At 48.0% G+C, this 13,176-nt stretch overlaps 1 protein-coding gene across 3 annotated transcripts in view; it reads right to left on the reverse strand.

The window, feature by feature from the left end:
- LOC144937917 (glycosyltransferase family 92 protein F13G3.3-like) overlaps nt 1-13,175 on the reverse strand; it is a 134,559-nt gene extending 121,384 nt beyond the window's left edge. For all 3 annotated transcript variants that reach the window (XM_078865523.1, XM_078865525.1, XM_078865524.1), the window contains exon 1: nt 12,831-13,175. The gene's annotated coding sequence lies outside the window, so the exon portion shown is untranslated. The remainder of the gene's footprint in view (nt 1-12,830) is intronic.
- Between the last annotated feature and the right edge of the window lies 1 nt (nt 13,176).

Raw genomic sequence — 13,176 nt, forward strand, 5'->3', positions numbered from 1 at the left:
TCCCTCCTGCTAACCAGGCGAGGTAGTTAACATCTCGCCAATGCCAGGGATTTGCCTGTGCGTGTGGTTTCTAAAGCAACGCCACAATGGTTGAGAGACAAGACTCTCCCCCTCTATCTTCCTCTCTATAGCACAAAAATAATTAAACTAAAAGGTGATATACTGAACACAGCATAGTCTGTTCATTGTGAAGTTACGGCTCCATTATAATAACTTTTTACAAAGTGGTTATTTTCCCCATTTGCAAATACAAAACTAATCGCGTTCTGAATAATACCCAGTTGCCATACATTGTCTACTTTAGGGTATATTTAGCATTACATTTTGCACAGTCTGGAAACAACTTCATAAGCACATCATTTGACCATTATTTAGTTTCATTGGCTTATTCAGTGTACTAAATCTTCCACCAGCTGATGATTCGATGTGAAATCAACGATGCCCTATAAAACGAACGTATGATTGTTTCGTGATATATGGCATCGCAAAAACGTTTCCATCAGGACGTTTACAGGCACAACAGAATCCTGCTTTGCATAATTGCCTAAGTAATGTTTGTGGATGTCACCTAAGGGCAGGGGAGGTATTATCTCCCCTGCCTGGTATGCAGGAGACCGTGGGTTCGACCCCAAACTCTGACACTTGTATATATGGAGTGTGCGTGCTCTCTGTGTTGGTCGCGTGGATTTTTTTTTTCTGAGGCTTCTGTCTTTGCCCTCCACGTTCAAAAGCGACATCCGTTCAGATTATTTGCCCGCTACTATACGTTTCCACGAGTGACGAAGCAAGCCACTTCGAAGAGCAATCGCGTGTGGCCAGGTCATCTCTGAAAAAAGGAGTATATCGCTCAGTGGGATTTACCGATTGAATAAAAGTTCGTCTTTGTTCAAATATCAATGGGGGAGCGTGGGAGGTGCAGAAGTAACTGCATACCTTGACACAACCTTTGCCTCTTCAACAAAAGGGTCTTCACAGGTACTAGAATGACTTACTTAAGGAAGCTTTACCCAACCGCTTTCCCGGGCCATTATACGAAACAAATTTTGCATCAGGACTTTGCCTCCAAGGATGGCTCATCTCTAGAAGACAAAGACAACAAGGGCAAAGATCCCCCGGCTAGCCTTAACAGACTGTTGGGGAAAGTGCTGTTAGCGAGCACTCCCACGGCACACGAGTGGCTGGGTGGCCAGCACCACGTCCGGCCGCCTTTGTCTCCCTAATGGCAACGTTTACACATCGCACCGGGTACTCATTTCAGGCTGAGTCGACCCAGGGGTGGCCCAGGACCGGTTCAGACAATCGTCACTGGTGTTGGCCGCGAGCCAGGAATCGAACTCGGGTCGCCGTGTTCGTAGCGCAGCGCTAACCTGCACATAACCGCTACATCGCTATACAAAGACAAAGACACACAAACTCAATTGGTACAAACATGGTGGGCACTACCTCGACATCTGTACAAATCTTGGTGGAGGACGAGTTAATTACAGAATGATATAGTAGTGTCAGGCTCATCACGGACTCATAGTTTAACTCTTAAATCACTCCGGCCTCTCTATGTGCTATGAAGAAGGGTCATTGACCGAAATATATTTTCACACGAGGCTATTGACGAACGTGTTGAGTTTTTTGTTGTCATATTCTTGGTTCTTTCGGTAAAGTCATGTAGAAGGGAAATAATAAAATAATAAATATATTAAACAATAACATTATCACGACGTTTCGATTGCAACACAAGCAATCATCATCAGGTGTGAAAACCACAGCAAGAATTTTTTAAAAAAGTGGCGGGTTTTTTCTTAACGTTAGCATAAGAAAAAAATACCGCCACTTTTTTCAAATTCACAAAAACTTTAAATCGAAACTCTCGGTAGCTTAGAAATCCTCGACAGATGGACCAGTTATCTAGGTGCACATGCCAATGACATAGGATTGCATTTTTTGCTCTGACACTGTGTGGACTATGGACTTTGCCTCACTCATGATGCTACGTGGCGAGTGATTAAACAACATGTCAGTGATTACAAGATTAAACAATAATGACTGCACAAAAATCAAGCAGACTCAAACACTATTATAGAGCTAATCACACCCACTCCCTTAAATCACCCTCGCCCAGGTATCAGCATTCATAAACTACCAGGCCATTAAAATCAACTCCAGGATGACCCCGTTCTGAGAGGCCACTTCAACGGCAACCTCGCAGATTACAGGAGGCATCCGACTCTTGTGTTTCGCAATGCTACGTGGATCATAAACATATCCGTTTGTGAATTAAATGGAACAAAATCTGAAACGTGTTCAGGGAAGCGTTGAGAGAAACGCGCTTTGGGAACTGCACAGAAAGAGGACCACATGAATTAGAGAACACATTGCAGATTGCAGACAAGAGCACGCGGACTTAAACAGAACATCGTCGTTATCAGCGATGATGGGCGATGGTCGAGAATAACAATCAAGTGGCAGCAGCCAAGGGGCGAAAAGCGTCCGGGGGGGGGGGGGGGCACAGCACCACACCGAGGAGACGGAGCAATGCAATAGTCTCGTGTGCGGGTGCTCGGCGGATCATTACATCGCCGGATCGCGGGATCGCGGGAGGCAACGGTGGCTCGAGAAGGCTGTCATCCAGCGGTGGATCAATCATGGCCGATGACGGATGGACGGACAGCGATGTTTCCCATTACCGAGAGCACGCGAGCGACCAGCACGGCCACCACCTTCTGCGGGGAAGCGAGCCGAGCCTTGCCGCAGCCTTTGGGCAGTTGGCCTCGTCCCTCCTCCGGCTCACCAGCAGTCTCCTACAGCAGCTTCCTCGTCAATCTCAGTCAGCAGGAGCGCCACTCTGCGTGGTGGGTACCCCCACGCCGCGAACGGCAAGCGACGGACCCACAGACCGCAAGGACCACCGTGCACTTTGTGCAGAGGAGCTGGGGCGGCAATCCCAGTAACTTGTCAGAAAATATCCGGCAGAAACATCTGCTTTGCATTAAATATTTTCTCGTGGGGAAAAAGAAAGCACTGGCCACTCTGAGCATCAACCCTCCTCCCTCTCCCTGTGCAAACAAAGACAAAGATCCCCCCCCCGTATAGCTTTCACAGACTGTTGGGGCAAGTGCTGTTAGCGAGCACCTATGAAGGCTGACACGGTATACGAGGCCGTGGGTGGCCAGCACCACGCCTGGCCGGCCTTTGTCTCCCCAGTGGCGTTGTATACACACCGACCGACCTAGGGGAGGGCCCAGGAACGGTTCAGATAATCGTCACCGGTATTGGCCGTGAGAGTGGGAATGGAACTCGGGTCTCTGGGTTAGTAGCGCAGCGTAGCGCTAAACCGAGATGCCCTTCCGCTCCCCACACACGAGCGCGCGCCCACAGCCACACGACCCTGATGCTAAACAATTGAACAGGCAAGCTCACGAGCCGAGTGCGTGGAATCTCTTTGAGGGGTTGCAATGCAAATGCGCTGTGACAAAGCACTTTGAGGAGCCACGGGGGTTCATCGCCGAGTCCTCGACGTCTGCAGGGGAAGGTGGTAAGACAATAGAGCGGCTGTGTTTCAAGTGCTGTTGCGTTTCAAGGAGGAATGGTGGGGTGGTAGCATGTTAAACCCAAGTGCCCTTTTTAAAAGATGGCAATTTAATGGACCACATCTGTGTACGCCACAAGAGCCTTTATCACCAGAGTGAAGGCATAATGTAGGAGTTCTGTAGTGTACCATCATCTCTCATTGGGGGGGTGGGCAGGGGAGATAAACATTTCTCCCTACACCCCCGCAAAGTGAGATGCCATCATGCCATGCCCTGCCACCTTCGCCTCCCATCAACGAATCCACTCCCCACCTCCTACTGCTTCTATCATTTGCATTCCTCGTTCCAACAAGAGTAGCACATTAACTAAACGACACCTCCGATGGGTTTTGCATAATGTGCAAAGGCGCCGAGTGCTTTTTGTACACGTGTTTGCCGTGTGTTGTTGTTGTTTATAATACAGGTTTTTCTTTGGGTTAGATCGCGTAAATGTGTAATTAAACCCACCACCTTCCGACACGGCCAACTAGTAAGGGTTTTCACGTAAACAGAACGTGGCCAATTCGTCACTAGTACAGCACACCGGTGTGTTGGAGAGCAAAGCCACAACATTTAAAATGTTGAGTACGACGTTTCGCCAGTAATTACAACTAGCTTCATCAGGCGACAGTCAGATAAGTGCTATTGACTGAAACTTAGGGGTTTTGTGGCCTGACCTAGTTTTATTACGTCACGACTTCTGCATTAACAATTCCTGTAGATGATCGGTGGGGACTGGCATATCTGAAACGATCAATTGACGTCTTTCATCACAGAATGGGAACTGCAATATGTAGTTGTCGAATATCGCACAAAGGAAACGCTTTCTCACATTGTGTTAATTTTTAAGCGATGGGTTTTTTGTTGTTGCTGTTCCCGTCATGCACTATGGTCCCAACTGCTGTGGGAAGGTGTATACATTCCCACCACGTATAAATACACACTTGATTGAGTAAACCTAACATTGTTAAAAGGGTATGGACGAGCTATGTTTCATATTTATTTCGTTTCTTCTTAAAAACCCAAATAATTAATTCATTCATTATCTAGACTGGTATTGCATAGAGAGCTTAAAAATAAGCCAAATATCATAATATTAGAATCTATGTTTAGCTGTCGATCGTATTGCTTCCTAAACCCTGCTTGGCCCGCCACCGTATATACATGAGCCACCGTGGCCATGCGTGTTGCATGTGGTGTGTATTGTATTATGAACAGCTGGTCATGCATGCGTAAGTGAATAAATGTGCCCACGTCTGAAAGATAAAACATGAACTACCTTTAAAGGGCCATCCCCAGGTGCATGAAAGCTCCAAAAAGCAATGTGCCTTAGAATTTATGGCCTTGCAATATGCCCCAACTAGAAACCAAAATCACAAGTGGAAGTATTTAAGAAACTACTTACTTCGTGAATTGGACTATACGGCTCAAGGCATCAACGAGTGCGTGATTTGGACGGTAGGTGAAGTTGCACTTGGGGTTTAGGAACAGGCTCAAAGCGAGACCAAGCACACGTTTGCCATGTTAAAAATAGTCGCGAAGGTTGGACCTTGAAGAGAATGTGCAACGACAGATGGAAGCATGGGGGATGCTGTGCTACAGACGGACCCCTATGGGTATCGTGGACAGAACACCGTGCAAATGAGCGAGTGTTGGAAACACGAGGTGTGAAAAGGGGACTCGAGGATGAGATACGAAGGCAGAAACGACGATTCTATGGACCAAGTCCGTAATTATAGTATATATTGGGGGGGGGCACATTCCACATCCCATGCCCCCCCCCCAATGTTGAAATATGCACAAAATGTCCCCCCCCCCAATATTTTGGTATAAAAAATAATTGCTATGCTATGTAAATAAAAACAACAATTTGCTAAACCTTGGCCACAATATCTGGACTTGTCTTCATAGAAATCAATGCGTCGATTTCTGTTCATGTGATTGTGATTATGGTTGTGCTTTTTTAATCCCTAATCTCTGCCATTACACACAATGAAACAAGAAATGTTAAAAAAGTAAAAACAAAGCAACGTAATACAAAGCAACGTAATACATTATTGTAAATAAAATAAAATAAAAAGTCCATCCCATGTGTTAGTGAATTTTTAAATATTTTAGGCAGGAAATTATTTTTAAAATTTAGATTTATTTTTTTTCTGAGTTGGGACCCCCAGACACCCTGGAAGATTTGGTCCCCTCCCAATGTTGACTCCATGGCTACGGCCTTGTTATGGACACATCATCCACCACCTTACAGCTTGTCTACAAAAGGATATCTGACGAGGATATGTTTTATATAGAGAGAGTAGCATCATTTATTCCAAATACATCTCAAAACGCCACAATCTACAACGCACAGAGCTGCGTAGATATATTAAGATGTTTTCAGCCATATTAATGAATTGTCGATCAATGTGGGAGGAAACCGGAGAGAGCACCTCGAGTAAAAAAAAATGACACTTGCTCAGAAATTCCAAGGGAGACCAAGAATGCGATGCGATGGACACAGCTGACGTAAATAGGCGCAAGGATGGGGGTGCAGATTAGCATTGCGGTGAGACTTGGCGGAGGGACAGAGAGCCGTGGGAAGGAGGTATTGCCCACAAGCCAGGTGTCTGGAAAGATGACGGCACGAGACGAGCAGCACCCATTTTGGGGGGAGGAGGTGAAATTCTAGAGCTGTACCTCAAAGAGCTTCAATCACCAAATTGGTTGCTGCAAATACTATTTCCATTCCTTTTTCTCGGCAACACTTTTTTCCCTTATTTTTCACTTTCACAATTTTGTCAGTCTATCAACAATTATACATTTGGTATCCAACCCAGCTTATATATATGCTCCAAGCACGTGTGCTGTTTCATTCAGACGCTGTCGCCTCGACAGACCTGGTTTTCACCTGAGGACGGCTGCTTGCGTTGTGGCCGAAACGTCGTGAGAATTGTTTTATCATGTTTTATTTTTATTATTTTATTACTTCCCTTTTACGTGACTTTACCGAAAGAACCAAGAAGATGGTATCATACTGTTTGCAAAAATTGGTGTTCCTTGAAAAATGTCTCATTTGAATCTTGTCCGATTTAACTTTTTGGCTTTTTGTTTCTGCCATCTTGCCCTTTACATGTATTTGTTTGCACTGATAAAAGCGTATCATACTCTTGGCCCACATTTGATGGCTCCCTGGCCAATAATCGCTGTTCCGGGATACTGCTCCTTACCATAAAGCCCCCAGTGGCCCAAACTGTGCTGCGCAGACCAACAAGGCTGTGCGTGGGATGTGGTCAGCGCAACTTCCAGACACGATTTATCGGTACGCTGCACATGGCTGTCCGTTAAATCATGTTGGGTTAGGTTTGGACCCACTGGTGCAGAAACGTTAGGAACCCCACCAGCTTTTAGATTGTGTTTTGGCTGTTCTTGAGAAAGCCCTCTCTCTCGGCACACACAAGTCTACATCACGTGGCAATTCTGACCGGACATCTGTGGGAAAACAAGAGCTTGACAGCTCATCGGATTCCTTCAGCATAAATACAGCTTCTGATTTCACTCTGCGTAAACCTTCTTTCACTGCCAAGCAGGGCACCCTCCTTATGAGTCAACTACAAACCTTTGAATAAAATACCACCACCGCCGGCTATTGTGTCCGCCAAGTCTTATTATTAATATCGTGAGCCCCTTAGCTCCACCGTGCAGCCACTGAGTGCGAGACCCCGGGGGGGGAGTGGGGTTAAAACATAAAACCTTTATTTTCATTATTATTGTGGGGAGGGGAATGGGAGCAAAGCGGCTGTTTCCAAGATACGGCGACCATCTCCGCCGGGAGCATAAGACCTGTTCACAACTCAGCCGCCGCAAACAATGTGGAGACGAGAATTGATTATTAATTCGCAAATGTGCCCAAGAGCCAGCGGTTGGTGTATAGATATACACAGAGATATTGCAGTATATACCAGTCCCTCCAGAAAAACGCGATTATGCGATCGCAAGATTTCACGCAAAATCAGCCAAAGTCCGCATATTTATGCGGGGGGTGCGTTTTTTCATATACGCCGCACTTTCGCCGCATAAATTGCAGATTTCCGCGCGCAAAATATGCGGGCTTGCATGATTTCATAATCCCCGCATTTTCGTTGCAAAAAGTCACATATATCTTAGCAGAAAGTTGAAAAATGTTGCGTTTACTTCACACAAGCGCAGCCATTTCCCCTGTTGCCATGGGAACGTTATGAAGTGACGTCACTCATTACGCGACATCATTGAAAAGCTGCAAACCCCGCGATGCCAATGAAACCATGATGAAGCCCGCAAATCTTTCTCATTGCCAACAAACATAAGCGCAAAAGACCGCGCAAAGCAGTTCCCCAGTGTGTTACATGACAGTGGGGGCAAATTATTTTGCATAGCTACCTCTGTAAAACAGGAAGCACACATTTTATTTTTTAATATTTTATTTATTCATTTTTACAGAAGTTGTAGCATATTCATTTTGTAAAGCTACAGAACTTGTTCGACTCAATGTTTTGTAAGTTTGAGCCATCTGTTTGTTAAGGTCTGAAATAAAACAAGATGAGAACTTAAATATTCCCAGCACTTTCTGTGATGTAGTATGCTTGCTTATCATAGGAAGTAATAAGAAATGACTCTTTACATTAAAGTAGTAGCCTAGTGAATAGGGTGTTGGGGGAATCACTTTTTTTTCTCTTTTTCATCAAACCGCAGTTTTTGCAAGTTCCCGCAATTTTTGCAAGTTCCCGCAATTTTTGCAAGTTCCCGCAATTTAATCGCATAAAATTGCATAAATATCCCGCATATTCCATCGCATTTTTTTAGAAAACGTGCCGCATAATCAACGATTTTTGCCCGCAACAATCACCAAAAAACTCCGCGTTTTTCTGGAGGGACTGATATACACGCCACCATCAGAGATGTTGTGTTCACACCACCACCGTGGTGGTAACAGCGTGCAGAGAATCATGTACATTTTGTAGAACTGTAAAAAGAAACGTAATTAGCCTTACAGAAGTATAACAATGCCGTGTTATCGACAGCGTAATAGCTGAATAGGGTGCATGTAGCCGTGTGTGTGTGTGGCATAAATAGGTGCTCGCTAATAGCACTTGCCCCTACAAGCCTGTTAAGGCTACGAGGGGGATCTTTTGTCTTTGTGTGGAACAAACACCGCAAATGCCTTTCGTCTGTAATCCACGTCGTGCGCTGGCAGTACCAGACAGACCCACCAGATATATCAACATCTATGTATAGATTCACCACTGACAGTACAGCCATGCAGTATACATACAATGTATACGGACCGCACGCGGTATATGCGAGCACTTCGCTCTGACAGACGTCCTCCACCGCTCATAACAAATACGCAGAAGAGCAACAGCATCATCCACAAACGTGTTCTATACAACCCGTGGTTTGTCGAGCCAAGCAACGTGTTGATTCCAAACGATGCGTGAGTGTGTGTGGGACCTTACAGGTTTGTAGGTGCCCCTGGAATTGCTTTGATCGTAGACACGCAAAGACAAAGATGCCCCCCCCGTATAGCCTTAACAGACTATTGGGGCAAGTGCTGTTTGCGAGGAGCAACCTATGTAGACCGGCACGGCACACGAGGGGGTGGGGGTGGTCAGCACCACATCCGACCGATCGCCTTTGTCTCCCGAGTGGTGATGTTTATACACCGCACCAGGTTACTCATTTGAGGCCGAGTCGACCTAGGAGAGGCCCCCAAGAACGGTTCTGATAGTCATCGCTGGTGCTGTGGCCGTGAACCAGGAATTGAACTCGGGTTGCCGGGTTCGTAGCGCAGCACAGCGCGCTAACCACTATCCCACCGCTCTCCACGACACACAAAGACAAAGATCCTCCCCTGTAACATAGCCTTAACAGATTGTTGGGGCAAGTGCTGTTAGCGAGCACATGTATACACAAAGACAAAGATCCCCCCTGTAATATAGCCTTAACAGACTGTTGGGGCAAGTGCTGTTAGCGAGCACATGTACACACAAAGACAAAGATCCCCCCTGTAATATAGCCTTAACAGACTGTTGGGGCAAGTGCTTTTAGCGAGCACATGTATACACAAAGACAAAGATCCCCCCTGTAATATAGCCTTAACAGACTGTTGAGGCAAGTGCTTTTAGCGACCACATTTATACACAAAGACAAAGATCCCCCCTGAAATATAGCCTCAACAGACTGTTGGGGCAAGTGCTGTTAGCGAACACATGAACACAAAGACAAAGATCCCCCCTGAAATATAGCCTTAACAGACTGTTGGGGCAAGTGCTGTTAGCGAACACATGAACACAAAGACAAAGATCCCCCCTGAAATATAGCCTTAACAGACTGTTGGGGCAAGTGCTGTGATGAGCGAGTAGCAGCACCCATGAAGGCCGACACTGGCACACGAGGGGGTGGCTGGCAAGCACCGCCACAACCACCACCACAACCACCACGCATCGCCCACCATGTGTAGGACGTGTAGGACGTGTAGGATGTGTAGGATGTGTAGGACGTGTAGGATGTGTAGGACGTGTAGGACGTGTAGGATGTGGTGGATGTGGTGGATGTGGAGGATGTGTAGGATGTGGTGGATGTGTAGGGTGTGTAGGATGTGGTGGATGTGTAGGATGTGGTGGATGTGGTGGATGTGGAGGATGTGTAGGGTGTGTAGGACGTGTAGGACGTGTAGGATGTGTAGGATGTGGTGGATGTGGAGGATGTGTAGGGTGTGTAGGACGTGTAGGACGTGTAGGATGTGTAGGATGTGGTGGATGTGGAGGATGTGTAGGGTGTGTAGGACGTGTAGGACGTGTAGGATGTGGAGGATGTGGTGGATGTGTAGGACGTGTAGGACGTGTAGGACGTGTAGGATGTGTAGGATGTGGAGGATGTGGAGGATGTGTAGGACGTGTAGGACGTGTAGGATGTGGAGGATGTGTAGGATGTGGAGGATGTGTAGGATGTGGAGGATGTGTAGGACGTGGTGGATGTGTAGGACATGTAGGATGTGAAGGATGTGGATGTGTAGGACGTGTAGGACGTGTAGGATGTGTAGGATGTGTAGGATGTGTAGGACGTGTAGGATTTGTAGGATGTGTAGGATGTGGAGGATGTGGAGGACGTGTAGGATGTGTAGGACGTGTAGGATGTGTAGGACGTGTAGGATGTGGAGGATGTGGTGGATGTGTAGGATATGGTGGATGTGGATGTGTAGGATGTGTAGGACGTGGTGGATGTGTAGGACGTGTAGAATGGAGGATGTGGTGGATGTGTAGGATGTGGTGGATGTGTAGGATGTGGTGGATGTGTAGGACGTGTAGGACGTGTAGGACGTGTAGGACGTGTAGGATGTGGATGTGGAGGATGTGGTGGATGTGTAGGATGTGGTGGATGTGTAGGATGTGGTGGATGTGGAGGATGTGTAGGATGTGTAGGACGTGTAGGACGTGTAGGATGTGGATGTGTAGGATGTGGTGGATGTGTAGGATGTGTAGGATGTGGAGGATGTGTAGGACGTGTAGGTGGATGTGGATGTGTAGGATGTGGTGGATGTGGTGGATGTGTAGGATGTGTAGGATGTGGAGGATGTGTAGGACGTGTAGGTGGATGTGGATGTGTAGGATGTGGTGGATGTGTAGGATGTGTAGTATGTGGAGGATGTGTAGGACGTGTAGGTGGATGTGGATGTGTAGGATGTGTCGGATGTGGAAGACGACTCGGGCTCACGGAGCGAGCGCTACGCGGGCACGGGGCGCACCACCGCAGCAGCAGCAGAAGCAGCAGTTGCTGCTTCTGCTGCTGCTGCTTCTGCTGCTTCTTCTGCGCGGCTCCCGCGGCGAACAACGCGAAGACGACGACGACATTCGGGCTAGAGAGGCACGCGGAGTGTCCCTCGGTGGGGCTGCTGCTCGGACGCACGCAGCACACAGATATAGCGTGTACTGTGTGTACACGTGTGTCTGTGTGTACACGTGTGTCTGTGTGTGTATACACAGCACACAGACAGTGTGTCTGTGTGTCTGTGTACACGCTGAGTGTGTGTGCTGTGTACACGCTGTCTGTGTGTGTGTGTGTACACGCTGTGTGTGTGTACACGCTGTGTGTGTGTACACGCTGTGTCTGTGTGTACACGGTGTCTGTGTGTACACGCTGTGTGTGTACACGCTGTGTGTGTGTGTACACGCTGTGTGTGTGGTGTGTGTACACGCTGTGTGTGTGGTGTGTGTACACGCTGTGTGTGTGGTGTGTGTACACGCTGTGTGTGTGGTGTGTGTACACGCTGTGTGTGTGGTGTGTGTACACGCTATGTGTGTGGTGTGTGTACACGCTGCGTGTGTGTACACGCTGCGTGTGTGTACACGCTGCGTGTGTGGTGTGTACACGCTGTGTGTGTGGTGTGTACACGCTGTGTGTGTGGTGTGTACACGCTGTGTGTGTGTACACGCTGTGTGTGTACACGCTGTGTGTGTGTACACGCTGTGTGTGTGTGTACACGCTGTCTGTGTGTACACGCTGTGTGTATGTGTGTGTACACGCCGTGTGTGTACACGCTGTGTGTGTGTACACGCCGTGTGTGTGTACACGCCGTGTGTGTGTACATGCTGTGTGTGTGTAACAAGCTGTGTGTGTGTACACGCCGTGTGTGTGTACACGCTGTGCGTGTGTGTGTACACGCTATGTGTGTGTGTGTGTACACGCCGTGTGTGTGTGTACACGCCGTGTGTGTGTACACGCCGTGTGTGTGTGTGTACACGCCGTGTGTGTGTGTGTACACGCCGTGTGTGTGTGTGTACACGCTGTGTGTGTGTAACAAGCTGTGTGTGTGTACACGCCGTGTGTGTGTACACGCTGTGCGTGTGTGTGTACACGCTATGTGTGTGTGTACACGCCGTGTGTGTGTACACGCCGTGTGTGTGTGTACACGCCGTGTGTGTGGTGTGTACACGCTGTGTGTGTGTACACGCTGTGTGTGTGTGTACACACTGTGTGTGTGTGTACACGTTGTGTGTGTGTACACGCTGTGTGTGTGTGTACACGTTGTGTGTGCGTACACGCCGTGTGTGCGTACACGCTGTGTGTGTGTACACGCTCTGTGTACACGCTGTGTGTGTACACGCTGTGCTGTGTCTGTGTACACGCTGTGTGTGTGTACACGCGCTACGATGAACGCAACGCATACGGGTGGTGAATACGTGAAATAGCGGCTCGCGTGTGCGGCGTTTGGCTGTGTTACCGTTCGCGTGAACCCCCCGTTACCTTCTCCGCAGAGGGCTGAGTTGGGATAACAGCGCGACCAGTTCTTGTGAGACGGGGGAGCTTTTGTCTGCGTGCAGCGTGCAGCAGCAGCAGCGTGCCGTGCTGCCAGTCGGAGCGTGGTGGTGGTGCCTCTGCTGTTGTGCACGCGGTGTGTGTGTGTCTCTCTCTCTCCTCTCTCTCTCCCTGCCCCTATCTTCTTCTCTCTTGCTCCTCCACTCGCTCGTTTGGGAGAGCTGCATAAGATGGGATCCACGTGATCTCCCCCCCCCCACACACAGGCACACACACACACAATGTGTGTGAGCGTGACGACAGCCCCTTTCGCCCGGGCTCTTACAGAGTGACA

This window comes from Lampetra fluviatilis, chromosome 20 (genome assembly GCF_964198595.1).
Source record: "Lampetra fluviatilis chromosome 20, kcLamFluv1.1, whole genome shotgun sequence".
NCBI lineage: Eukaryota > Metazoa > Chordata > Hyperoartia > Petromyzontiformes > Petromyzontidae > Lampetra > Lampetra fluviatilis.